At 44.9% G+C, this 27,455-nt stretch overlaps 1 long non-coding RNA gene and 1 other non-coding gene across 2 annotated transcripts; both read right to left on the bottom strand.

The window, feature by feature from the left end:
- Positions 1 to 234: 234 nt before the first annotated feature.
- LOC116562368 lies at positions 235 to 9,791 on the bottom strand. Its single transcript, XR_004273895.1, has 2 exons — positions 9,758 to 9,791; positions 235 to 317 (listed from the first exon to the last, which is right to left on the bottom strand). It is a non-coding gene; the product is annotated as an uncharacterized LOC116562368 (long non-coding RNA).
- Positions 3,602 to 3,709, bottom strand: LOC116527664. The gene has a single exon (XR_004258661.1). It is a non-coding gene; the product is annotated as a U6 spliceosomal RNA (small nuclear RNA).
- Positions 9,792 to 27,455: the final 17,664 nt, after the last annotated feature.

The following is a 27,455-nucleotide window of genomic DNA, read 5'->3' as shown; positions in this document are numbered from 1 at the left end:
TAAAAAAAAAAAAAAAAAAAAAAAAAACAATTGAAGAGCCCCTTCTGAAGCTTGACCAGTTATTTATTTATTTATTTTTTAATTTTGAGATGGAGTTTTGCTCTTGTCACCCAGGCTGGAGTGTAGAGGTGTTATCTCGGCCCACTACCACCTCTGCCTCCTGGGTTCAAGCAATTCTCTTGTCTCAGCCTCCCGGGTAGCTGGGATTACAGGCATGTGCTACCGTGCCCAGCTAAGTTTTATATTATTAGTAGAGATGGGTTTTACCATGTTGGCCAGGCTGGTCTTGAACTCCGGACTTCAGGTGGTCCCCCCACCTCGGCTGGGATTATAGGCGTGAGCCACCGTGCCCAGCCCATATTCCCTTTTAAAATGTTTTTTCTTTTTTTTTTTTTTTTGAACTTGTCTGGAAATAATGCTGGATCTGTCTCCATTTAGATTTAGAAATCAATTATGCATGGGCAAAAGAGAAGTTAGAAAAGGCTGCATTTTTCTTCATCTGCCTAGCCTAAAGATCATTTAGGAAACATTTATCCCTTTCCCTGTGGATGTAAACATGATTATGTATGTGTAGAAGAGAAAGGGTTAGAGAACGATATGGGTTTTTTGCCTTCATCTGCCTATGTGAACAGCAATCTGTTATTCTAATACTGTCTACAGATTATAAGAGATGTAGAGGTTCTCACAAGGTTGAGAAAGAGTTGTCAGAAAAAAAAAAAAAAGAGAGATATAGAGGTTCACTCAAGATAGCATAGCATGAAATAAGTCCCTTACATGGCAAGACTATTTATGGATTTAGTATATTTTAATAAATAAGCCCACTATTAATCTTTTTAAAATGATTTCAGTATTTTTAGACTTGTAAGTTCGACTTCACTCTCACCCCCTGTTACTAAGCAACGTATTATACAGTTGCTAGGAGACAGACCAGCAAGGTCAGGGGTATTTCAAATTTCCCTTGTCACCTTGCCTATCACATGACTATACCCAAGAGAGTTTTACAGCCTTAGAGAAAAGAGAAAAAAGTTAATGGCACGTAGAAAAGAAGGAAAGAGAGAGGAGGTTGAAGAAGAAAGGAATAGAATAAGGAAAATTGCAAGGTATTTGAGAAGAGTCTATGAACTTGGCAGGGAAAAGCTATTATGCAATTTCCTTGAATGAGTCATGGAAAAACCTTAAATTGCCAGTGCTGTATTTCATATTCTGTATGCTTCTACCTTTTCTAAAAATGAATTAGAGAATAAGCTTGGAGAAGATCTTTCAGATCGTTTTTCTGAATATTTTCAAAAGGGCAGAAATCAATTATAACTCTTACGGAGGGCAGGCATTTACCAATGAGTTTTTCAAAGTCACACATAATTTAAAATCCCCAAGTTAGATAAGCAACCTTATTTCCTTCTATTTCTACCTCAAAATAGTAAAACATGACAGCACTGAGAGGAAGGTTAGAATCCAAGTGTTCTTAGACAAATCGAGATGCAAGATGGTCATGTCGGCTCCTGCGTGGTATGTGTTTCTGCACACAATTGTAAAAGTCTAATATGAAGGGGAGAAAGAAGAAGCCATTGTGCTCTATCTTGAGGACTCTGTATCTGAAATAAGAAACCAGGCTCCAGGTCTCATCGTGTGTATGTGAAAGGCTGAGTCTTTGTGTCATTGTGTCTCCATGGTATTTACTGTTGCTAGCAACCAGGAAGCTCCCTACTGATTGTCACTAGGTCCTCCATGCCTCTGTCTGCCTGAAACCTTAGTCGATGTCAGAAACACCAGAGATAAAAATCATTGCAAAAAGTCCAGTGCACGTCTTCCCCAATGGTTTTCCAGCAAATGGTTCATCTCATGTTCAGTGAAAATCTGTGTAAAATGGAGACTTCACACAGAGCTCATCCCCAGCTTCCTCTTCATGAATGCCAGTCTCTCCGTGAAGAGCAGAGTGGACGTTATGATGGTTTAATTAAAATAAGATTTATATCCTAGCATCATCAGCTTTAACTAAATGCATAATAAAAAAAAAAAATCAGACAGCTGGGTGCGGTGTAATCCCACCTGAGGCAGGTGGATCACCTGAGGTCAGGAGTTCGAGACCAGCCTGACCAACGCGGAGAAACCCCATCTCTACTAAAAATACAAAATTAGCCAGGTGTGGTGACATATGCCTGTAATCCCAGCTACTCAGGAGGCTGAAACCAGAGAATCGCTTTAACCCGGGAGGCAGAGGTTGTGGTGAGCCGAGGTTGCACTATTGCACTACAGCCTGGGCAACAAGAATGAAACTCCGTCAAAAATAAATAAATTTAAATAGTACGTCTCTTTACAGCTGATAAGTAACAAAATGAAAATTCAAGGTCTTTTACAGCTAAGTAACAAAATGAAAATTCAAACCTGAGTCTATCTGGCTTTAGCGTTTGACTCTCAACCATTATTATTTTTATTGATTTTTTATTTTTTTGAGATGGAGTCTCACTTCGTAATCCAGGATGGAATGCAGTGGTGCAATATTGGCCCACTACAACCTTCGCCTCCCAGGTTCAAGCGATTCTTCTGCCTCACTCTCCTGAGTAACTGGGATTACAGATGCACGCCACCACACCAAGCTAATTTTTGTATGTTTAGTAAAGATGGGGTTTCACCAGGTTGGTCAGGCTAATCTTGCACACCTGACCTCAAGTGATCCACCTGCCTCAGATTCCCAAAGTTGCTGGGATCACAGGCGTGAGCCACCTCGCCTGGCCTATTATTATTTTTTAAATAAATCTTTCAACATCCCTTAACCATTATTTTATATATTTTGTGTAACAGAGAATGCTTTTTATAAGGAATTAAATTGTGCAGGACAGTATTGTGTCAGGGTGAATCCCTCTGTCCCCTTACAAGACAATGGTGACCCACAATGCCTGCTCACTCTAGGGCTGGCCTTGCCACAGGGTTCTACCTAGATGATCATCCAGAACTAACAATTCCCCATCCTCAGATTTCCTCGACTTTAGGTGATTCAATCTGGAAGACCAGCATGTGGTCTTTAGATGGATAGTTTTCATTGGGCTCTGTGATGCCAGTCCAGTCAACCTGATAGTTCTTTTTCAGTGCGATGCAAAGACTTGCCTCTAGAGCCTTCCTGCATTCATCTGATCTTCTCCCCTCCTTTTCTTATCTAATAAGAGCCGGAGATCCATTTTAGGGACCATATGGCCTGAATTCTAACTTAGAAAAGAATGTGTTTTGAGAAGAACAGTCTGGAGGACTGCAGCGTTTCACATTCTTCAGGGCTTGGTTCAGTTCCTTGGAGCCATGTTGTCTCCACATCTTCATTTCAGAATAAAATATTGGCTTTCCCTTGGCATCATCAAAAAGTCCGTTGACTTGGTATTCTTAGAACAAAGAAACATTTAATACATATATGTATTTTTTTCCATTTTAAAATGCATTTCTTCTTACATACACACTGAGCACAAAACATGTGTCCTGGAGCCTGTTCGTAAGAGTCCTGAGAACTAATCGTATACAACCAGTTGTATACACCCATTTCTCTTGCCCGATTGCCCTGGACAGAACTTCCAATACTATGTTGAATAGGAGTGGTGAGAGAGGGAATCCTTGTCTTAAAAATATAGAATGCTTCACGAAATTTGCATGTCATCCTTGCCCAGGGACCATGCTAATCTTCTCTGTATCGTTCCAATTTTAGTATATGTGCTGCTGAAGTGAGCACAGACATATGATTTTAAAAGCTATAAGAGGTGGGAGGCTGAGGAGGGAGGATCACCTGATCCCAGGGAGGTTGATGCTGCAGTGAGCTGTGTTCATGCCACTGCACTCCAGCCTGGGCAACAGAGTGAGACCCTGTCTCAAAAAAAAAAAAGTGAAAAAAAAGAAAGAAAAGTGAACCTTGAGGAATTCCTTAAACCAAAAAAGCATGCAAATGATTCCTAACTATAGGTCTGAGTGTTCCCTGAGGGCTTAAGTAAAGGAGAATAAAGAACAAGGTGCAGGTGGTGGGGGGCCGGGCGTGGTGGCTCACACCTGCAATCCCAGCGCTTTGGGAGCCCTAGGTGAGCAGATCACTGGAGGCCAGGAGTTCCAGACCAGCCTGGACAACATGGCAAAACCCCATCTCTACCAAAAATACAAAAATTAGGCAGGGCGCAGTGGCTCAAGCCTGTAATCCCAGCAGTTTGGTAGGCCATGGTGGATGGATCACCTGAGGTCCGGAGTTTGAGACCAACCTGGCCAACATGGCGAAACACCATTTCTACTAAAAACACAAAAATTAGCTGGGCAAGGTGGTGGCCACCTGTAATCCCAGCTACTCGGGGAGGCTGAAGCAGGAGAATTGGCTTGAACCCAGGAGGCGGAAGTTGCAGTGAGCTGAGATCATGCCACTGCACTTCAGCCCGGGTGACAAAGAGAGACTCCGTCTGAAAAAAAAAAAAGGTGGCGGTGGGAAGGCATGTGCTGGATACTATTACTAAAAGATCGATCAAATATGACTATTCTCCTTTAGGAGCTTAAAATCTAGTACATCATCACATGGAGGAAAAGGTTTTATTTTTTCACTATGCCACATAGCTAGGAATAATATTTATATAGTGCCTGTGGTTTACAGAAAGTTTCACCTCTGTTATCTCATTTAATCTATACAGCAGGTATCTGGAATAGATATTCTTTATCTTATACACGTAAGAAGACAAAGACTCACATAAGGTATTGATCTTGGGTACATCTAAATTTGAGTTTAATTCTCTTTCAACTATTTTTTTTTTTTGCCACGGTCACTTCTGGTAAAGTGTCCACCATTTCAGAGATATTTATTAGCAATAAACTACAAGTACTTACTTCAGGAAAAAGGCGATAAAAACAAACCACCACCACCAACAAAAACTGCAAGCACTAAGTGAAATTTACCTGATTAAGTTTCCTACCATGGAAGATGTGCTGGGAAAAGAGCAGAGACTTAATAAAATTCTATAATTAAAAACAAATATCAGGCCGGGCGCGGTGGCTCACGCCTGTAACCCCAGCACTTTGGGAGGCTGAGGTGGGCGGATCACAAGGTCCAGAAATCCAGACCATCCTGGTGAAACCTGTCTCTACTAAAAATACAAAAATTAGCCAGGTGTGGTGGCAAGCACCTGTGCTCCCAGCTACTCCGGAGGCTGAGGCGGAAGAATCGCTTGAACCCAGGAGGCAGAGGTTGCAGTGAGCCGAGATTGTGCCACTGCACTGCAGCCTGGCAACAGAGCAAGATTCCGTCTCAAAAAAATATATATATATATATATCTGGGCCAGGTGGGGTGGCTCATGCCTGTAATCCCAGCACTTTGGGAGACCAAAGTGGGAGGATCCCTTGAGCCCAGGAGTTCAAGACCAGCCTGAGCAACATAGAGAAAACCTGTCTCTTTAAAAATGCAGAAGTTCGTTGGACATGGTGTTGTGCACCTGCAGTCTCAGCCATTCAGGAGGCTGATGTAGGAGGATCACCTGAGCCTTGGGAGGTCAAAGCTGCACTGAGCCTTGATTGTGCCACCGCACTCCAGCCTGGGCGACAGAGACCCTCTCTCTCTCTCTCTCTCTCCTCTCTCTCCCTCTCTCTCTCTCACACACACACACACACACACACACACACACACACACACAGAGTCTGAAATCACACCCTAAGATGGCTATAATAAAAAGCACAAGGCCGGGCCTGGTGGCTCACACCTGTAATCCCAGCACTTTGGGATGTCAAGGCAGGTGGACCAATTGAGGTTGGGAGTTCGAGACCATGCAGAAATCCCGTCGCTACTAAAAATACAAAATTAGCTAGGCGTGGTGGTGGGTGCCTGTAATCCCAGTTACTTGGGAGGCTGAGGCAAAAGAATCACTTGAACCCAGGAGGCAGAGGTTGCAGTGAGCTGAGATCACGCCGTTGCACTTCAGCCTGGCAACAAGAGCGAAACTTTGTCTCAAATAATAATAATAATAATAATAAAATAAAAAGCACAAATAGTAACAAGAGTTGTTGAGGATGTGGAGAAACTGGAACCCTCATACACTGCTGCATGAATGTAAATGACACAGTCACTTTGAAAAACAGTTTGGCACTTCCTCAAAATGTTAAACACAGAGCTACCATATGACCCGGAAATTCCACTCTTACACCCAAGAGGAAAAGAAAACGTGATGACACAAAAGCTCACACACGAATGTTCATGGCAATGTTATTCATGATAACCAAAAAGGAGAAACAACCAAACATTTACCAGCTGCTGAGTCAGTCAATCATGGTATATTCTTACAATGGAATCTCATTCAGTAATAAAAAGGAATGAAGTACTGATACATGCATAAATAAATGAACTCTGAAAACATTACGTTCACTTTGGGAGGCTGAGGCAGGAGGATTGCTTGAGCCCCAGAGTTCAAGACCAGCTTGGACAATATTCTGAGATCCCATCTCTACAAAAAAATTAAAAAATTGGCAGGATATTGTGGCACATTACTATGGCCTACCTACATAAGAGGCTGAGGTGGGAGGATGGTTTGAGTTTGGGAGGTCAAGGCTGCAGTGAGCCAAGACTGCGCCATTACATTCTAGCCTGAGTGACACAGCGAGACCGGTCTTAAAAAGAAAAAAAGTCTGGGCATGGTGACTCAGACCTGTAATCCCAGCACTTTGGGAGGCCAAGGCAGGAGGATTATTTGAGTTTAGGAGTTTGAGACCAGCCTGGGCAACACAGGAAGACCCCATCTAGGAAGAAAGGAAAGAAGGAAGGGAGGGAGGGAGGGAAGGAAGAGAACGAAGGAAGGAAGGAAGGAAAGGGAGAGAGAAGAAGGAAGGAAGGAAGGAAGGGAGGGAGGGAGGGAAAGAAAACATGCTAAGTGTTATAAGCAAGACTGAAAAACACTACTTATTATGTGATTCCATTTACATAAAATGTCTAGAATGGACAAATTTATAGAGACAGAAAGTAGATCAGCGATTGCCTGGGACTGGTAGGGAGAAGGAGTACAGGAAGGGGTTGGGGAAAATGGGTAGTAATAATGGATACAGGATTTCTTTGTGGAGTGGTGAAAACAATCTAAAATTGACCATGGCGATGGTTGCACAACTTTGTGAAAGTACTAACAACCATTACATTGTGTTTTTGTTGTTGTGGTGGTGGTTGGTTTCTTGAGAGGGAGTCTCATTCTGTTGCCCAGGCTGGAGTGCAGTGGCGCAATCTCAGCTCACTGTAACCTCCGTCTCCCAGCCTCAAGCAATTCTTGTGCCTCAGTCTCTCGAATAGCTGTGATTATAGGCGTGCACCACCATGCCCAGCTAATTTTTTGGTATTTTTGGTAGAGACTGTTTTGCCATGTTGGTCAGGTTGATCTTGATCTCTCAACCTCAAGTGATTTGCCTGTCTTGGCCTCCCAAAGTGCTGGGATTACAAATGTGAGTCACTGTGCCTGGCCAAGTTGTGTACTTTAAATTGGTGAGTTGTATGGTATGTTAATTTCTCTTTTTTTCTGAGTCTGAGTCTCGCTCTGTTGCCCAGGCTAGAGTGCAGTGGCATGATCTTGGCTCACTGCAACTTCTGCCTCCCGGGTACAAGCAATTCTCCTGTCTCAGCCTCCCAAGTAGCTGTGATGACAGGTGTATGCCACTACACCTGGCTAATTTTTGTATTTTCAGTAGACATGGAGTTTCACCATGTTGATCAGGCTGGTCTTGAACTCCTGACCTCAGGGGATCCCCCTGCCTCGGCCTCCCAAAGTGCTGGGATTACAGATGTGAGATACTGCACCCAGCCTGGTATGTTAATTATATTAATAAAGCATTAAAAAAAAAAAAGGCTGGGCATGATAGTTCATGCCTGTAATCCCAGCACTTTGGGAGGCTGAGGCAGGTGGATTGACTGAGGTCAGGAATTCCAAACCCAGAAGACCTCGGCTTTACTAAAAAAAATCTTTTTTTTTTTTTTTTTTGCTCAGGTGGGAGTGTTAAGTGGTGTGATCTTGGCTCGCTGCAACCTTCTCTCAGGTTCAAGCAATTCTCCTGCCTCAGCCTCTCAAATAGCTGGGATTACAGGCATGTGCTATCACGCCCAGCTAATTTTTTGTATTTTTAGTAGAGACAGGTTCTCCATGTTGGTCAGGCTGGTATTGAACTCCTGACCTCAGGTGGTCTGCCTGCCTCGGCCTCCCAAAGTGCTGGGATTACAGGCATGAGCCACTGTGCCTGGCTATTACCTAGTTTTGTTCACTGAATAGGTCTAGAAATACTGTCATTCCAGTAACAAAAATTTCCCTTAGCACTGAGATTGTGACTTTTAAAAATGATTCTGGGGCCGGGTATGGTGGCTTGCGCCTGTAATCCCAGTACTTTGGGAGGCCAAGTCAGGTGGATTACTTGAATTTAGGAGTTTGATACCAGCCTGACCAACATGATGAAAATTTGTCTTTACTAAAAATACAAAACTTTGTCTTCCCAATTGTACTCAGAAAAAAAAGAAAAAGAAAATACAAAAATTAGCCAGGTGTGGTGGTGGATGCCTGTAATCTCAGTACTCTAGAGGCTGAGCCAGGGGAATCACTTGAGCCTGGGAGGTGGAGGTTGCAGTGAGCCAAGATTGCACCACTGCACTCCAGCCTGGGCAACGGAGTGAGACTGTTTCTCAATAAAAAAATAAATAAATAAACCCCAAAAAACTATTCCGGCCAGGCATAGCAGCTCATGCCTATAATCCCAGCACTTTGGGAGGCTGAGGTAGGCGGATCACTTGAGATCAGGAGTTTGAGACCAGCCTGGCCAACATGGTGAAACCCCATCTCTACTGAAAAATAAAAATAAAAATTAGCTGGATATGGTGACGCACACCTGTGATCCCAGCTACTTGGGAGGCTTAGTTGAAAGAATTGCTTGAACCCGGGAGGCTGGGGTTGCTGTCAGCCAAAATTGTGCCACTGCACTCCAGCCTGGGCAACAGAGTGACACTCTGTCTCAAGAAAGAAAGAGAAAGAGAGAGAGAGGGAGAGAGAAAACTAAATAAATCCGAATAAAGTATGGACTTCAGTTAACAATAATGTATTGATATTGGCTCATTAATTGGGGAAAATATACTAATGTAAGATACTAATAATAGAGTAAACTGGGTATATGGAATTTCTCTGTATCTTTGCAATTTTTCTGTAAATTGAAAACTATTCTACAACAAAAAAATGATTTTAAAAAACTATTTTCTACTACAAAGAATTAGGGCTTTAAAAAAAATCAGAGCTTCTGGAAGAGAAAGAATCAGGGCTTTTTAGAGAAATTGCTAATTCCTGGTCTGAAGCATGAAATATTCACAGTGTGCCTGGTACATCTTGTTATGCCAGAAAGCAAAGAAGTTATCCAAAAAATTAGTGGGATTGTCAAAAGGCTACAGGAGCCAACATAAAGAAGCTGCTATTGGCCCCAAACAGGACACTATAAGCATTCAAAAAAACAATGACTGCAATTGAAAGAGACACACTGATCATATTTTTTAAGTCAATAAATTCATGAGTTTTTTTTTTTTTTGGGACGGAGTTTCGCTCTTGTTACCCAGGCTGGAGTGCAATGGCGCGATCTCGGCTCACCGCAACCTCCGCCTCCTGGGTTCAGGCAATTCTCCTGCCTCAGCCTCCTGAGTAGCTGGGATTACAGGCACACACCACCATGCCCAGCTAATTTTTTGTATTTTTAGTAGAGACGGGGTTTCACCTTGTTGACCAGGATGGTCTCGATCTCTTGACCTCGTGATCCACCCACCTCGGCCTCCCAAAGTGCTGGGATTACAGGCTTGAGCCACTGTGCCTGGCCAATTCATGAGATTTTTAAAGAGAGAAAACAAAAAAATTTGTCAAAATATTCTAAAAATTGGCAATTTAAAAGGATGGAATTAAGCTTTTTACTCTCTTTTCCATATTAACTATGCTTCAGGCAACCAAATAGCACTTCTTTACAAAATCATTTTAGCTCATAAATGTAGAAAAAAGTACAGAATTAGAAAATTACCACTTTGCACCCCTTAATAGCAAATAGTGGACTCAGGCAAAGGCCATCGAAGGATGACAGCATTACAAGCAAGGTTGAGGCATTTTATAAGGCAGGCACCAGGCTGTCACACCTCGAATCTGCTGATGAGTCTTGGCATTTCTACCAGTTGGAGAACCGGAAACGGTGTGCCTTCTTATGTGACGCAGTGCGAGGTGCACAGCACAACCTGAGGTAGACCCTTGAATCTGGATCTAATGAAGCCTTCGAGCTAGCTTCTTACAGGTAATATGGAGAACAGAGGGCAAATTAAATAAACCACTAAGAAGCAAATGAGCAAATTCCGAATGTGGACCATTTTAAAGACAACTGTGTCAGCCTGTTCTCGTATTGTTATAAAGAAACCCCCAAGGCGGGGTAATTTAAACAGAAAAGGGGTTTAATTGACTCACAGTTCTGCAGGCTTTATGGGAAGCATGGTCCTTACTTCTGCTCGGCTTCTGGGGAGGCCTCAGGAAGCTTACAGTCCTGGTGGCAGGCAAAGGGGGAGCCCCCGAATCACATGGTGAAAGGAGGGACAAGAGGGCAGGCAAGTGCCACACACCTTTAAACAACCAGATCTCCTCAAGAGAACTCACTACGTGAAGACAGCACCATGCCACCAGGGATCTGCCCCCATGACCCAAACGTCTCCCATCAGGCCCCTCCTCTGGCACTGGGATTACAATTCAGCATGAGATTTGTTTTATTTTTTATTTTTATTTTATTTTATTTTTTTTTGTGAGACAGTCTCACTCTGTCAGCCAGGCTGAAGTGCAATGGTGCAATCTCTGCTCACTGCAACCTCCTACTCCCAGGTTCAAGTTATTCTCCTGCCACAGCCTCCCAAGTAGCTGGGACTACAGGTGCACACCACTGCGCCCAGCTAATTTTTGTATTTTTAGTAGAGGCAGGGTTTCACCATGCTAGCCAGGCTGGTCTTGAACCCCTGACTTTGTGAGCCACCTGCCTCAGCCTCCCAAAGTGCTGGATTACAGGTGTAAGCCACTGCACCTGCCCTAGATTTTTTTTTTTAATTTTTAGATTATTATTTCTCTCTTTTTTTTTTTTTTTTTTTGAGATGGAGTCTCACTCTGTTGCCCAGAGTGCAGTGGTAAGATCTTGGCTCACTGCAACGTCTGCATCCCAGGTTTAAGTAATTCTCCTGCCTCAGCCCCCTGCGTAGCTGGGATTACAGACGTGCACCACTACACCTGGCTAATTTTTTTTTTTTTTTTTGAGACGGAGTTTCACTCTTGTTACCCAGGCTGGAGTGCAATGGCGCGATCTCGGCTCACCGCAACCTCCGCCTCCTGGGTTCAGGCAATTCTCCTGCCTCAGCCTCCTGAGTAGCTGGGATTACAGGCACGCACCACCATGCCCAGCTAATGTTTTGTATTTTTAGTAGAGACGGGGTTTCACCATGTTGACCAGGATGGTCTCGATCTCTTGACCTCGTGATCCACCCGCCTCGGCCTCCCAAAGTGCTGGGATTACAGGCTTAAGCCACCGCGCCCGGCCTAATTTTTGTATTTTTAATAGAGATGGGGTGTCACCATGTTGGCCAGGCTGGTCTTGAACTCTTGACCTCAAGTGATCCACCTGCCCTGGCCTCCTGAAGTGCTGGGATTACAGGTGTGAGCCACTGTGCCCAGCTGATTGTGCCTTTTGATCATTGTCTTTATAGAGACTAAAATAAAAACCTTTTAAGAACAAAACACTCTTAAAACTACAAAAAGTTTTTGTACTAAAACTACAAAAATTAGCCGGGCATTGTGATGGGCACATGTAATCCCAGCTACTCAGGAGGCTGAGGAAGGAGAATCACTTGAACCTGGGAAGCAGAGGTTGCAGTGAACTAAGATTGTGCCACTGCACTCCAGCCTGGGCAACAAGAGTGAAACTCTGTCTCAAAAAAAAAAAAAAAAAAAATTGAAAAGCAAGTTGCAGAAGACATACAGCAAGACTCCATTTTTACAGACTCCACAGCCAGTGTTACGGACACTGCGATGCACTGCCCAGGTCCCTCTTTACTAGGGGGCTTGCTGTCCCTGCTGCTGGAGAGTTGTTGGCAGATGCCTGCAGCTGTCAGTCCCTGCAGAGACTTCCTCAGCTTTGAGGAGCTGTAATCAAGTTAAAATGAGGTCATTAGGCCGGGTGTGTTGGCTCACGCCTATAATCCCAGCACTTTGGGAGGCCGAGGCGGGTGGATCATGAGGTCAAGAGATCGAGACCATCCTGGTCAACAAGGTGAAACCCCGTTTCTACTAAAAATACAAAAATTAGCTGGGCATGGTGGTGCATGCCTGTAGTCCCAGCTACTCGGGAGGCTGAGGCAGGAGAATTGCTTGAACCCAGGAGGCGGAGGTTGCTGTGAGCCGAGATCGTGCCATTGCACTCCAGCCTGGGTAACAAGAGCGAAACTCCTTCTCAAAAAAAAAAAAAAAATGAGGTCATTAGGGTGGGTCCCGCTCCACTATGACTGGCGTCCTCATAAAAAGAGGAAAGTTGACCAGAGACACAGACCTGCACAGAAGGGAGATAGACACAGGGAGAAGGTGGCCATGGAGAAGCCAAGGAGAGAGGCCTGGAACAGATCCTTCCCTCACAGGCGCTCCGAACAAACCAATCCTGCCAGCACCTTGCTTTTGAACTCTTAGGCTCCAGGACTGAGACAATACATGTCTGCTGTTTAAGGCACCCAGTTTGTGGTACTTTGTTACAGCGGCCATAGCAAACTCATACAGATGGCAAGCAAAACTAAACATTTTTGTCCAAGCATGCACACATATGTAGCAAAACCATCAAGAACAGCAAGAGAAAAAGCACTGATTCTTCCGTTGAGGAGGAAAGGGCTGCGTCGGGCAGGAGGCAGGGGAGCGTCACCAAGAGTCCTTCATCATGATGTGGTTCCTGACGCTCCAATTCTTGACCGGGTGGGAAGTTCATGGACACTGGTCCTATAATTATGATTTTAAAATTTTACATTATTTATATTCTTATTCCTATATATATATATAGAGAGAGAAAGAGAGACAGGGTCACTGTCGCTCAGCAGGAGTGCGGTGGCACAGTCACTGCTCACTGCAGCCTTGGCCTCCTGTGCTCAATCACTCCTCTAGACTCAGCCTCCCAAAGTGCTGAGATTATAGGCGTGAGCCACCCTGCCTGGCTTATTTTTAAAAAATGTAGAAAACTCATCTGAATTGTGGCAATATGTGCCAAGTTCTCTCACAGAGTTTGGCATTACAAGAGAGGGGATGTATGGACAAACACGAGAATCTATTTCCTTTTATAGGGACCGGAGTTCAGATGGAGAATCTCTTTGGGAATATTCACATTTGGTCCTTCTGGGCCTCTTTCATGGACTGTGGGATGTAAGAGGCAAAAATTTGTACTTCAATTTTTAATGCCCCAGGAAACATACTGCTCATATAAACTCAATGATGAATCAGCTGAAGTGACTCATTTATGTAATTTTGAGAATGGATTCAGCTGATTTCTTTAATTCCAACATTGACTGCAGTAGAAAATAAATGTGCTTGACCTCATTCTATAGCTTGGTGGAAAATAGGATTAATGTTTACCTCAGAACAGTCATAGGAGGCCTGATGTTTCAGAGATTTTTGATGAGAGGTGTTTAAGAAATCTAACCTGTTCGAACTACAATCAAGATTAACTATTTTCTTTCTTTCTTTTTTTTTTTTTTTTTTTGAGATACAGTCTCGCTCTGTCACCCAGGCTGGAGTGCAGTGGCACGATCTCAGCTCACTGCAACCTCTGCCTTGCAGGTTCAAGCAATTCTCCTGCCTCAGGCTCCCAAATAGCTGGGATTAAAGGCATGTGCCACCACGCCTGGCTAATTTTTGTGTTTTTTTTTTTTTTTCAGTAGAGATGGGGTTTCACCATGTTGTCAGGCTGGTCTCAAACTCCCGACCTCATGATCTGCCTGCCTCGGCCTCCCAAAGTGCTGGGATTACATGTGTGAGTCACCACATCTGGCCTAATTTTTGTATTTTCAGTAGAGACAGGGTTTTGCCATATTGTCCAGGCTAGTCTCGAACTCCTGGGCTCAAGCTATCTGCCTACCTCAGCCTCCCAAAGTGCTGAGATTACAGACGTGAGCCACTGCAACTAGCCTTGTTCTTTTAGTGCTGGTCTTGTGCCTGGTACTCCCCCAGGGGCCAACATCCTGGCCCTCTCGCTTTTCGGGGATAGTTATTAGAGTTCCTGAAGCCATGGCCAGGCAGATCACTGCCCCCACCCCTTGAGCAGTGCTATTCCGGGGAGGGTACGCCTTCCCTGCTGCTCAAAGAATCAACCCTTCCTTCCTCAGCTAACGCTTTCTATACAAGAGGATTACTTAGGGCTGGGCAGCTTCAAGAGGCAATTAGCATAAAGCAGGAAAGCAGTCCAGTCTCAGAACCTGGCAACTAAAGGGACTGTAACTCACATTACACATCTAAATGTTGGGAGTGGGACACAATGAAAGGGAGCAATTGCTTAGTGGATGTTTTAAAACTGTACTCCTAAAGCAGCAGCCCTGTCTGCCTTTTTTAACCCAAAGTAAAAGACATGGTTAAAAAGCTCTTCTCGGAAAGCAGGTGGGCTTGAAGAGATTTATTTATGACTTACTGGAAGCACAAAGAGAAGCTTTTATTGTTGATAGTTGGGCTGGGTAAGTGCCAGGAGACAGATCCCAGAAGAGCTGCGCTGCCAAGCACTGACACACAGAGAGCTGACCCCGTCCTTTTTTATGCTGACTGCTTGCTAAGAAATTATAGCAGAGGACCGCATGGAAAGACCCAGAGTGGTTTAGAACAATTATGGAGACTTTAGAGTGATCCTGATTGCAAGGAACCATTTGAAGGGAAATAGGCAGTACTTCTGTAGAAGTACTGTTCAGTTCATTCAGGGAAACTGCCTTGAAATCACTCCACATGGCCACACTTTCAGTGTCATCATCCCCCTTGTTTTTTTGAAACTGCAGATTTAAATTTAAGCTTTCAGCAAATGCCTACCAGAGACCACCAGGTTAAAAAAATGTAAAGAGCACATCATTGTAACTAATATATTTAGGCTTGGGAATATTTTTTAGATTCTGATCAGAAATTCAGAGGAAGAGAGGGACAGGGTGTGCATACTGGTGGGAGAGAAGGAAAAGAGGGAGAAAGATTGATTTTTGAGGGAAATAGTAACCTACAGCCCAGAATAATGCATAGATTTTGTTAGACTCAACAGAGTCATGAAATGCCAGTGTGGAAAGATTTTGAGTGATGGCATCCCTGTCCCTCATTGGTCATCCTACTGACGATGAACCTTAGACCAGAAAATGGAGTGACCAGGTGAAAGACGTAGAGCCAGGTGGTGGTGGAACCACACTGGAAGCCAGGTGTGCTCATCCTTCCCATGACACCCCAGGCCTCCGAGACCTCGAATCCCACTTGGCCTGATGACTGTGGCCCTTCTCCTTCACTTTTAGAGCTGGTGGACAAAGGGCCCGTAAAGCAGGCGGGATTGCGATTTGCGCAAATGCCTCCTAGCCTCCAGGTCTTACATCTCCACATCCTAAGACAATACAATTCCATTTTCCAAGAAGCTCTTATTTTTTAAGCTTTCATTTGGAAAATATTTTAATGTAACAGAGGAGAAATATTCCCATAGAATTTCTTTCCAGAACAATTCACATTCTACAGTCTTTTTTTTTGAGACAGAGTCTCCCTCAGCTGCCCAGGCTGGAGTGCAGTGGTGCGATCTTGGCTCACCGCAATCACCATCTCCTGGGTTCAAGCGATTTTCCTGTCTCAGCCTCCGGAGTAGCTGGGATTACAGGCACCCGCCATCATGCCCGGCTAATTTTTGTATTTTGGTAGGCACGGGGTTTCACCATGCTGGCCAGGCTGGTCTTGAACTCCTGACCTCAGGTGATTTGCCCGCCTCAGCCTCCCAAAGTGCTAGGATCACAGCCCGGCCTCTACAATCTTTGCTGTTGGTGTAAACCCCACACACGTCCCATGGCCATGCGGGTAGTGTCAGCTCTGCAGTCTCATAGTCCTCCCTGACAACAATTTGTTTTCTCCATAGAAACTTGAGCAATAAGGATTTTGCCAGGATGAAGTCCAGGGACCACATGGGACTGAAAGCTTCAGCTCTTCCAGATAAGCTGGTTGAAGCCATTTAGTTTGTAGAGTAGGGGGAGGGGCATGAATGGTAATTGGTAGAATATAAAATATAATAATAGTGTGTGTCTATTAGGTCTTTAATTACCTTCTTCTCTCCTTTATTTTTGTCTTGCACTCTGCTAGACATCTTGTTGCCTCAACTACCAACAGCCCAGTTCAGTAACTTATGTTTGTTTCTTTGAAGTACATGCATTCAAAAACAGAAAACTACACAAAAGAGGATTTTTGTTTTTTTTGAGATAGGGTCTCACTCTGTCACTCAGGCTGGAGTGCAGTGATGCAATCGAAGCTCCCTGTAACCTCGGACTCCTAGGCCCAAGTGATCCTGCAGTCCCAGCCTCCAGAGTAGCTAGGATGGCAGGCATGCACCACCATACTTGGTTAATTTTTTTATTTTTATTTTTTATAGAGAGGGGGTTTCACTATGTTGCCCAGGCTGACCTCAAACTCCTGGCCTCAAGCCATCCTCCTGCCTCATATTTTGCCTTCTAATGCTCATGCCTAGTGTCTTTATGAAGTGAGAGAGACAACCCTCTTGATTCCTCACCTGGGCTCCAGGGGGCAGGTGAAGACATGGGGGCAGTGGTGAGATTTTCCTCAAAAACTGGGAAGTAAGCCGGGCACGGTGGCTCGCGCCTGTAATCCCAGCACTTTGGGAGGCCGACGCGGGCGGGTCACCTGAGGTGGGGAGTTCGAGACCAGACTGACCAACATGGAGAAATCCCGTCTCTACTAAAAATACAAAAAATTAGCCAGGCATGGTGATGCATGCTTGTAATCTCAGGAGGCTGAGGCAGAAGAATCGCTTGAACCTGGGAGGCAGAAGTTGTGGTGAGCTGAGATCACACCATTGCACTCCAACCTGGGCAACAAGAGTGAAACTCCAACTCAAAAAAAAAAAAAAATTGGGAAATAAAATTGTCCTAATAAACATTTAAAAATAATAATTGTTGGCTGGTCCGAAGGTAGTGAGTTATCTCAATTGATTGTTCACAGTCAGTTACAGATCCAACTCCTCGTTCTACTCTTTCCTCCTTCTCACTACTGCACTTGACTAGTCTTTTAAAAAAAACTAAAAAAAAAAATTATTATTATTATTATATCTGTACAAATACACCTCTTTTTCCTTAACCTAAGAGTTTCTGATCTCTTAGGCATCTAAAAGAGACTTATATGCAACCTATTAAATCAGCAAAAATTAATTGTTAAGCATCCACTCGGTGTTGGCAGACACGTAAGCTCTGTGAGAGGTAATACCGTAATAGCTGGACGGGCACAGTGGCTCATGCCTTAATCCAAGCACTTTGGGAGGCCAAGGCAAGTGGATCACCTGAGATCCGGAGATGGAGACCAGACTGGCCAGCATGGTGAAATCCCATCTCCACTAAAAATACAAAAATTAGCCAGGCATGTGACAGGTGCCTGTAATCTCAGCTACTTGGGAGGCTGAGGTGGGAGAATCACTTGAACCCGGGAGGTGGAGGTTTTGGTGAGCTGAGATCACTCCATTGCATTCCAGCCTGGGCAACAGAGCAAGACCTTGTCTCAAAAAAAAAAAAAAAAAAAAAAAAAAAAAAAGAAAAGAGAGAAAGAAAGAAGAAAGAAAGAAAAAGAAGGATGGAAGGGAGGGAGGGAGGGAAGAAGGGAGGGGAAAATTAGGAACTAAGACATAGAGAAGTTAAACCATCTGCCCAGTGCCACGTAGCTAGCAAGTAGGAAAGCCAGGATCTGAGCATAGTCTGATTCCAGAACATATGATCTTAAAGAGGTCTAATTTATGGTTCCTGCCCTCAACAAATTTATAATCTAGTTGTGACTAACACACATGAAAGCAGCAGTACCTTATGTAAGATGAGCATATATAATTAAGTGCTAAATTGAATGCTTCAGAAGTTCAGAGGGCACAGGAAGGCGTGGACCAGGCAACCAGCCTTTCATGAGGAATAACCTTGAAGTTGAACTTTAAGTGGTCCCTGAGATGTGCACAGGGAATGCACTGCTACAGATGAGGTGGTGGCAAAAGCGTTAGAAGCAGGAGTGAAAAAGACTTTGTCCTGGAGAATAGAGCAGCCAGCCTGACCACGGCTGGGTGGAGCTGATGGGAAGGGCTGGACCAACTAGGAAGGCCTTTAAAGCAAGGCAGAGTTTAGGCTTGGTGCATTAGTAACAAGATAGTCATGAAAGGCCCTCGATCAATAAAGCAATATAGTAACAGATGTTACAAGATGTGTTTGGCAGGATACAAAGAATCTATCTTTCTTATTAAAATTGTAGATGAGCCGGGCGTGGTGGCTCTCATCTGTAATCCCAGCACTTTGGGAGGCCGAGGCGGGTGGATCACGAGGTCAAGAGATCGAGACCATCCTGGTCAACATGGTGAAACCCCGTCTCTACTAAAAATACAAAACATTAGCTGGGCATGGTGGTGCGTGCCTGTAATCCCAGCTACTCAGGAGGCTGAGGCAGGAGAATTGCCTGAACCCAGGAGGCGGAGGTTGCGGTGAGCCGAGATCGCGCCATTGCACTCCAGCCTGGGTAACATGAGTGAAACTCCGTCTCAAAAAAAAAAAAATAAAAAAAAAGATTGTAGATGATGGCCAGGCATGGTGTCTCACGCCTGTAACCCAGCACTTTTTCCAGTACTTTGTGAGGCCAAGGCAGGCGGATAACCTGAGGTCAGGAGTTCGAGACCAGCCTGGCCAACGTGGTGAAACCCCGTCTCTACTAAAAATACAAAAATTAGCTGGGTGTGGTGGCACATGCCTGTAGTCTCAGCTACTCAGGAGGCTGAGGCAGGATAATTGCTTGATCCTGGGAGGTGGAGGTTGCAGTGAGCCAGGATCACACGACTGTACTCCAGCCTGAGTGACAGAGCAAGACTCTGTCTCAGATAAAAAAAAAATTGTAGATGACACAAAGTCTGAAAAAAACATGAAATGACTCTAAATTATTATCTCAAATTCACTGCTTATTTTGTTTGATATTTGGGATTTATTTTTACATTTATTTCACATAAGCAAGTTCTGCCAAATCTTCCTCTTTAATCTTTTTCCAATTCATTTATTTCTCCACATTTCCCTTGCCATTACTTTGGTTCAGACACCAACCTAAGGGTGAGGGGAGGTGGCAGAGAAGCCTCCCTGGAAGAGATGACATTTTTCCACAGTCCTAAATATTTAGCAAGAGTTAGCCAGGTACAAAGGGAGGGGCTTGAGGAGATGGGAAAAAGAAGAGGGGAAGGATCAAATAATGGGCAGAAGAAGGCAAAAACAAACAAATAAAATATAGACTTTTTTATTATTTATTTTTTTATTGCATTTTAGGTTTTGGGGTGCACGTGAAGAACATGCAAGATTGTTGCATAGGTACACACGTGGCAATGTGATTTGCTGCCTTCCTCCCCAAAAATATAGACTTTGATGCTACAATGATGAAAATTAAATGTGGCATTAACTTAGTGAAAAGGGTCACTGGTGGGTGGTGCAGGCCCAAAGGATCCAGACTAGAATGCGGATGATGCCTTGCTATGTGGTATCAAAACATTTGGTCAAAATGTCACTTCTTGTACTCTGGAGGGCAGACCACTCCCAGTGAAGTGGAAAGGAAAGGCCCTTGAAGAGGTGGCATGCAACACACAGATTGGCCTTCTCAATGGAAGGAGCCATTTTGGCAAAGGCACAAAGTCTGATGGTGCAGGGAGGAGAATCCTGACTTCCAGGGTTCAGCTCTGGGCAGATTAAACTGTCGATGGGGGTGCATAGAGCAGGGAAATGGACTCAAGTATGGAGAACTAAGGGAGAGGACTCAGCTGAAGACTGCTCACCCTCTTTAGAGAAATGTTGGCGAATGGAGAAGCGAATTTTTTATTTTTATTTTTGAGACAGTATCTTTCATTCTGTTGACCTGGGGTGCAGCAGCACAATCTCGGCTCATTGCAGCCTTGACCTCCCAGGCTCAAGCCATTCTCCCACCTCAGCCTCCTGAGTAGCTGGGTCTACAGGTGTGCGCCACGCTGCCTGGTTAATTTTTGTACACTTTTAGAGATGGGGTTTCACCACATTGTCCAGGCTGGTCTTGAACTCCTTAGCTTAAGTGATCCACCTGCCTCCATGTCCCAAAATGCTGGGATTACAGGCGTGAGCCACTGTGCCTGGCAAAAATTTTTCATTCTCTTTCAAAATCCAGTGAGAAGTAAGTGATAGATTTTTAAATAGCTTTATTGAGGTAAAAATCAGATACTATAGCGATTCACCTATTGAAAGTACACAATTCAATTATTTTTAGTATATGCAGAGAGTTTCACAACCATCATCACAATCAATTTTGGAACATTTTCATTACTCCCAAAAGAAATCCTGTACCCATTTCTATCCCTTCCTCCTAGCTCCTGGTAATTACTAACCTACTCTGTCACCTAGGAGTTGCCAGTTTGGGACATTTTATATAACTGGAATCATACAATATGTGATCTTTTGTGACTTACTTCTTTAATAAATGCTACATTTGCAACTCCATAATTTTATTATGAAATAACCAATGGCTAAACTACACATTTGCAAATACATTAGGAAGAAATAATAGTAAATATTTGGAAAACAGTCAGTGGGGCAGTTTGCTAGTATAAGGACTCTGAGCCAGGAGTAAGAAGGTTTGGTCGGCTAGGCACAGTGGCTCACACCTTGCCATTACTTTGGTTCACCAGGCATGGTGGCACGTGCCTGTAATCCCAGCACTTTGGGAGGCCAAGGCGGGTGGATCACGAGGTCAAGAGATTAAGACCATCCTGGCCAATATGGTGAAACTCCGACTCTACTAAAAATGCAAAAATTAACTGGGTGTGGTGGCACGTGCCTGCAGTCCCAGCTACTCAGGAGGCTGAGGCAGGAGAATTGCTTGAACCCCAGTCTCTCTCTCTCTCACACACACACACACACACTCTGTCAGATTCTGTCATGCTCTGTCACAACTCACCCAGATTGGGGTGCAGTGGCGCCATCATGGCTCACTGCAGCCTCTACCTCCTTGGCTCGGGCAATTCTCTGCCTTCAGACTCCCAAGTAGCTGGGACCACAGGCACGTGCCACCATGCCTGGCTTATTTATTTTTTTGTGGAGATGGGGGTCTTGCTAGGCCCAGGCTGGTCTTGAACTCCTGGGCTCAGGTAACCCTCCTGCCTTGGCCTTCCAAAGTGCTGGGAGTTCCAGTCTGCACCTGGGTGAGTTCCAGTCTTGATTCTGCTTTTAACTATGTATGTGATTTTGGGCAAGCCAGCAGCCTCTCTGGACCACAGGTTACCACCTGTAAAATAAGGAGAACAGGATTAGAACAGTGATTCTGTCTTTAATGCACAGCAGAATCGCCTGTGATGATTTCTGAAAAATATACAGCCCTGGGTCCCCACCCTAGAGACATTTTTAAAGCTCCTAAAGTGACTTTGTTGCTTACCAAAGGTTAGAAGTCCAGGTGCAGTGGCTCACGCCTGTAATCCCAGCACTTTGGGAGGCTGAGGCAGGCGGATCACGGGGTCAAGAGATCGAGACCATCCTGGCCAACATGGTGAAACCCAGTCCCTACTAACCACGCTGGGCATGGTGGTGTGCGCCTGTAAACCCAGCTACTCCGGAGGCTGAGGCAGGAGAATTGCTTGAACCTGGGAGGCGGAGGTTGCAGTGAGCCGAGATCGCGCCACTGCACTCCAGGCTGGCCCCTGGCGACAGAGCGAGACTGTCTCAAAAAAAAAAAAGAAGAAGAAGTTTTGGGGCTCAGCTGCTCTTTAGGCTCCCTTCCAGATCTGACAAATCCATTTACCAATGCATTTTGCCTAGAGCCGCACCTGTGGTTTTTGATCAAGTCCTTCTGTCTGTGGTCAGTCATTGCCTCAGCTGGGAGGAGTTTATAATGATGTTCTGGATAAAGCACTTGCTGGTAGCAGTGGTCCTGAGCCTGACTTGAACTCGCTGTGAATCAGAGTAAGAACTAGGAAGTTTGAGCCGGGCGCGGTGGCTCACGTCTGCAATCCTAGCACTTTGGGAGGCAGAGGAAGTTGGAAAATCTGAGGTCAGGAGTTCGACACCAGCCTGGCCAACATGGCAAAACCCCATCTCTACTAAAATACAAAAATTAGCCGGGCATGGTGGCAGCTGTCTGTAATCCCAGCTACTTGGAAGGCTGAGGCAGGAGAATTGCTTGAACCTGAGAGGCGGAGGTTGCGGTGAGCCGAGACTGCACCATTGTACTCCAGCCTGGCAATAAGAGCAAAACTCCTTCAAAAAAAAAAAAAAACGCCAGGTGCAGTGGCTCATGCCTGTAATCCCAGCACTTTGGGAGGCCGAGGCGGGTGGATCAACTGAGGTCAGCATTTCGACACCAGCCTGGCCAACATGGTGAAATGTTGTCTCTACTAAAAATGCAAAAAATTAGCTGGATGTGGTGGCAGGCGCCTGTAATCCCAGCTACTCAGGAAGCTGAACCCGGAAGGTGGAGGTTGCAGTGAGCTGAGATTGCGCCATTGCACTCCAGCCTGGGCAACGAGAGTGAAACTACACTTCAAAAAAAGTAAAAGAAGTAGGAAGTTTGCCTTAATCCTTCTCACTTTACAGAGGACAAAAATAACTGAAAATAAGGAACAAACTATGTGAGTAAATAGCATGTATATCGTATACTGCTAAGTACTGAAATCTGACTCTGTGTGTGTGTGTGTGAGAGAGAGAGAGAGAGAGAGAGAGAAAGAGAATGCTTGGCATTTTTTTAGCCCACTTCCCCATGGACAGCTGGTCAAATTCCTAACTTGTGAGACTGCTTGGATAGACGTGGTTGAGTTTTATGTAACAGAATAATGCTTACTGAAAGCTTTGAACAAGATGGGAAGAGAGACAGACATTCTTTAAAAAGAGTCTTGAGCTCCCTCCCTAACTTTCTCTTACGTGGGAAATGCAGACATTTTGATCCTTCTCCTTGAGCACTAGCAGTCCATTGTTCCTATACGTTGTTATCTGTCTTTAGCTGCCAAACATCTCAAAATGGGAGGGGGAGCAAAGCTTAGCCTCCACCCCTGGGCCTAGTGGCTCACACTTGTAATTCTAGCACCTTGGGAGGTCAAGGCAGGAGGATCGCTTGAGCTCAAGAGTTTGAGACCATCCTGGACAAAATAGTAAGACCTTGTGTCTACAAAAAAAACACAAAATAGCCAGGCATGATGGTGTATGCCTGTAGCCCCAGCTACTCAGGAGGTTGAGGCAGGAGGATCACTTAAACCCAGCAGGTGGAGGCTGCAAAAAGCTGTGACTGTGCCACTCCACTCCAGCCTGGGCAACAGAGTGAGACCCTGTCTCAAAAACAAAAAACAGGCCGGGCACAGTGGCTCACGCCTGTAATCCCAGCACTTTGGGAGACCAAGGTGGGTGGATCAACTGAGGTCAGGAGTTTGAGACCAGCCTGGCCAACCTGGGGAAACCCCATCTCTGCTAAAAATACAAAAAGCTGGGCTTGGTGGCAGATGTCTGTAGTCCCAGCGACTTCGGAGGCTGAGGCAGGAGAATCACTTGAACCCAGGAGGCGGAGGTTGCAGTGAGCCAAGAGCCATTGCACTCCAGCCTGGGCAACAGAGTGAGACTGTTTCAAAAAAAAAAATAAATAAATTATATATACACACACACACACACACACACACACACACATATATACACATACATATATACACACACATATATATATAAAGAAATATATATATAAAGATTATATATATATAAAGAAATATATATATAAAGATTATATATATATATATATATATATAGAAAAATAAAGGAAAAAATAGAGAAAGAAACATCACAGGTATAAATGAATTAACACTCACCATTACCCTCACCAAGACCCTTTCTCTACATACAGTGTCCAAACTAGCAGGGAGAGTTGCTGATTAGAGGAGCTCTGCCCCCATCCCTGAGCCTCTGTTTCTCTCCACTTTTCTAGGTTTTCCTCCATGTATTGGCTTTATTCTCAAACAGGCTTATCTCTTTAGTGTCAAAATGGCTATAGCAGCCCTGTCACCAATTAACTCTATGTTCAGCAGGAAGAGAGAGAGAGACAGAGAGAGAGAGAGAGAGACTCCTCTTCCAGTAACTCTGGAGAAAGTCCCTAGATTTAATCTGATTGGGAAGGCTTAGAGCACCTGCTTACCTCAAACCAATTGGTTAGGCTAGACTGGCTGATGTAGGCCTAAGTCTTATCCTTCACCCTGGGGCTAGAGGGTGAGGAAGCCCTAACCAGATCACAAAGACCAAAACCAGAGATTTCCCAGAAAAAAAATCAAGCCTGTTGTCAGAGTATAGGAAGAGAAACTGGGTGACAAGATACAATGTCCACCTTACTTCAGTAGGACTAGAGTGAGGATATTACATAAGAAACCATATCACATATATAAAAATGCAGTTAAAGAAGAAAGGAAGACCAGCCTGGGTAATACAGCAACACCCTTTCTCTACCCAAAAAAAAAAAAAATAGGCTGGGCTCGGTGGCTCTCATCGGTAATCCCACTTTGGGAGGCCGAGGCGGGTGGATCACGAGGTCAGGAGTTCAAGACCATCCTGGTCAACATGGTGAAACCCTGTCTCTACTAAAAATATAAAACATTAGCCAGGCATGGTGGTGCGTGCCTGTAATCCCAGCTACTCAGGAGGCTAAGGCAGGAGAATGGCTTGAATCCAGGAGGTGGAGGTTGTGGCGAGCTGAGATCGTGCCATTGTACTCCAGCCTGGGCAACAAGAGTGAAACTCTGTCTCAAAAAAAAAAAAAAAAAAAAAAATAGCTTGGTGTGGTGACAGGTACTTGTAGTCCCAGCTACTTAGGAGGCTGAGATGGGAGGATCTCCTGAGCTTGGGAGGCCAAGGCTGCAGTGAGCTATAATTGCACCATTGCACTCCAGCCTGGGCAGCAGAGTGAGATCCTGTCTCAAAAAATAAAAGATAGGCTGGGCATGATCTTGGCTCACTGCAACTTCCTCCTCCCATGTTCAAGCAATTCTCCTGCCTCAGCCTCCCGAGTCGCTGGGATTACAGGTGCATGCCACCACACCCGGCTAATTTTTTATTTTTAGTAGAGATGGGGTTTCACCATGTTGGCCAGGCTGGTCTCGAACATCTGACCTCAGGTATCTGCCCACCTCAGCCTCCCAAAGTGCTGGGATTACAGGTGTGAGCCACCCCACCTGACATCTTTCTTTTTACTTTTTTAAAGGAGGGGTCTCACTCTGTCACCCAAGCTGGAGTGCAGTGGTGCGCTCATGGTTTACTGTAGCCTCAACCTCCTGAGCTCAAGTGGTCTTCCCATGTCAGCCTCCAAGTAGCTGGGACTACAGGCGTGCCATGCCCAGCTTATTAAAAAACAATTTTTGTAGAGATGGAGTTTTATTGTATTGCCCAGGCTGATCTCAAACTCCTGGGCTCAAGCAATCCTCCCACCTCAGCTCCCCAAAGCGCTGAGATCACAGGCATGAGCCACGGTGGGTGCTTGGCCAGAGCCTCTCCCCTTCCCTCCCCTCCCCACCCTTTCCCCTCCCTTGTTTCCTTTTTTTTTTTTTTTTTTTAATTTGAAGCACCAAATTGATTTTTTTTTTTTTTTGAGACGGAGTTTCGCTCTTGTTACCCAGGCTGGAGTGCAATGGCGCGATCTCGGCTCACCGCAACCTCCGCCTCCTGGGTTCAGGCAATTCTCCTGCCTCAACCTCCTGAGTAGCTGGGATTATAGGCATGCACCACCATACCCAGCTAATGTTTTGTATTTTTAGTAGAGATGGGGTTTCACCATGTTGACCAGAATGGTCTCTATCTCTTGACCTTGTGATCCACCCACCTCGGCCTCCCAAAGTGCTGGGATTACAGGCTTGAGCCACCCCGCCCGGTGATTTTTTTTTTTTTAATTTGAACCCTTCCCTTGTTTTCTTTCCCTCCCTCCCACCCTTCCTCCCTATAGGCCATCTTTCTAAAATGCAGTTTGGATCATGTTACTTCCCTGCTTGGAACTCTATCCAGCTTTCTCCCCTTGTCTGTCACACAGTGTTTCCATTGATTTCTTTTCTTTCTTTCTTTTTTTGAATCATCCAGCCCAAAATGTCAGTTTCCATTGATCTCTACATAAATTCCCAATCTCACCTTTGGTGCCTCCCAAACTTCCTTTTTTCCGGCAAAACACAGGCTCACTCTCCATGTGAACACCATGTACTTGCATCCCTCCTCCCATCCCCCGAAAATATCCCTTATTTCCCAAAGCTCAACTCAAGAATCATTTATTCTATGACATTTTTCTTTTTCTTTCTTTTTTCTTTTTTTTTTTTTCTGAGGCAGAGTCTCGCTCTGTCACCCAGGCTGGTGGATCACGAGGCCAAGAGTGGCATGACCTTGGCTCACTGCAGCCTCCACCTCTCAGGTTCAAGCAATTCTCCTGCCTCAGCCTTTCAAGTTGCTGGGACTATGGGTGCCTGCTGCCACACCTGGCTAATTTTTGTATTTTTAGTAGAGACAGGGTTTCACCATGTTGGCCAGGCTGGTCTTGATCTCCTGACCTTGTGATCTGCTTGCCTCAGCCTCCTAAAGTGCTGGGATTACAGGCATGAGCCACCGCACCTGGCCCTCTATGACATTTTTCTGATTTCTTGAACCTCAACCAAGGAAAGCAGTATTCCCTCCTCCCACCATGGCCCCGCAGTGCTCCCCTGCATGTTAAGTGTTGACACCGCTGGCTCCTTGAGGCTGTGTCTTACGCATGGTGGCACATGCCTGTAATCCCAGCTACTTGGGAGGCTGAGGCAGGAGAATCCCTTGAACTTGGGATGCAGAGGTTGCAATGAGCTGAGATCGTTCCATTGCACTCCAGCCTGGGTGACAGAGCAAGACTGTCTCAAAAAGAAAAGAAGGAAAAAAACAAGGCCAGAGTATTGTTATGAAAAATATGGCAGCACCACTTATTCTACTTCCACAGCCTACCTAGGCTTTGAAGCCCACAATATCGAGAGTAAGAACATTCAGAGATGCTAAGATTGCCAGGAGGCACGGAGGAAAGAGGCTGGAGAAGAGGAACAGATCTGAAGCTGCTGAGGAGCAATTTCAGTGATCTGTGGACTAAGATGGAGGAGGGGGCGGGGACCTGATCCCAAGGGCATAATGACAAGGTCAGCCTCATCTCTTCTCTCTGTTCTTGGCAACAGCCAGTCTAGCCAGAAAGAGCAATCTGTCAAATCTAATTAGAGTAGAAGAAAGTGA

This window comes from Sapajus apella, unplaced genomic scaffold (assembly GCF_009761245.1).
Source record: "Sapajus apella isolate SASKATOON/1434 unplaced genomic scaffold, GSC_monkey_1.0 scaffold2, whole genome shotgun sequence".
In the NCBI taxonomy this organism is placed as follows: domain Eukaryota; kingdom Metazoa; phylum Chordata; class Mammalia; order Primates; family Cebidae; genus Sapajus; species Sapajus apella.
Note: the sequence above shows the minus strand (reverse complement) of the source record. Positions and strands in the feature narration are given on the sequence as shown.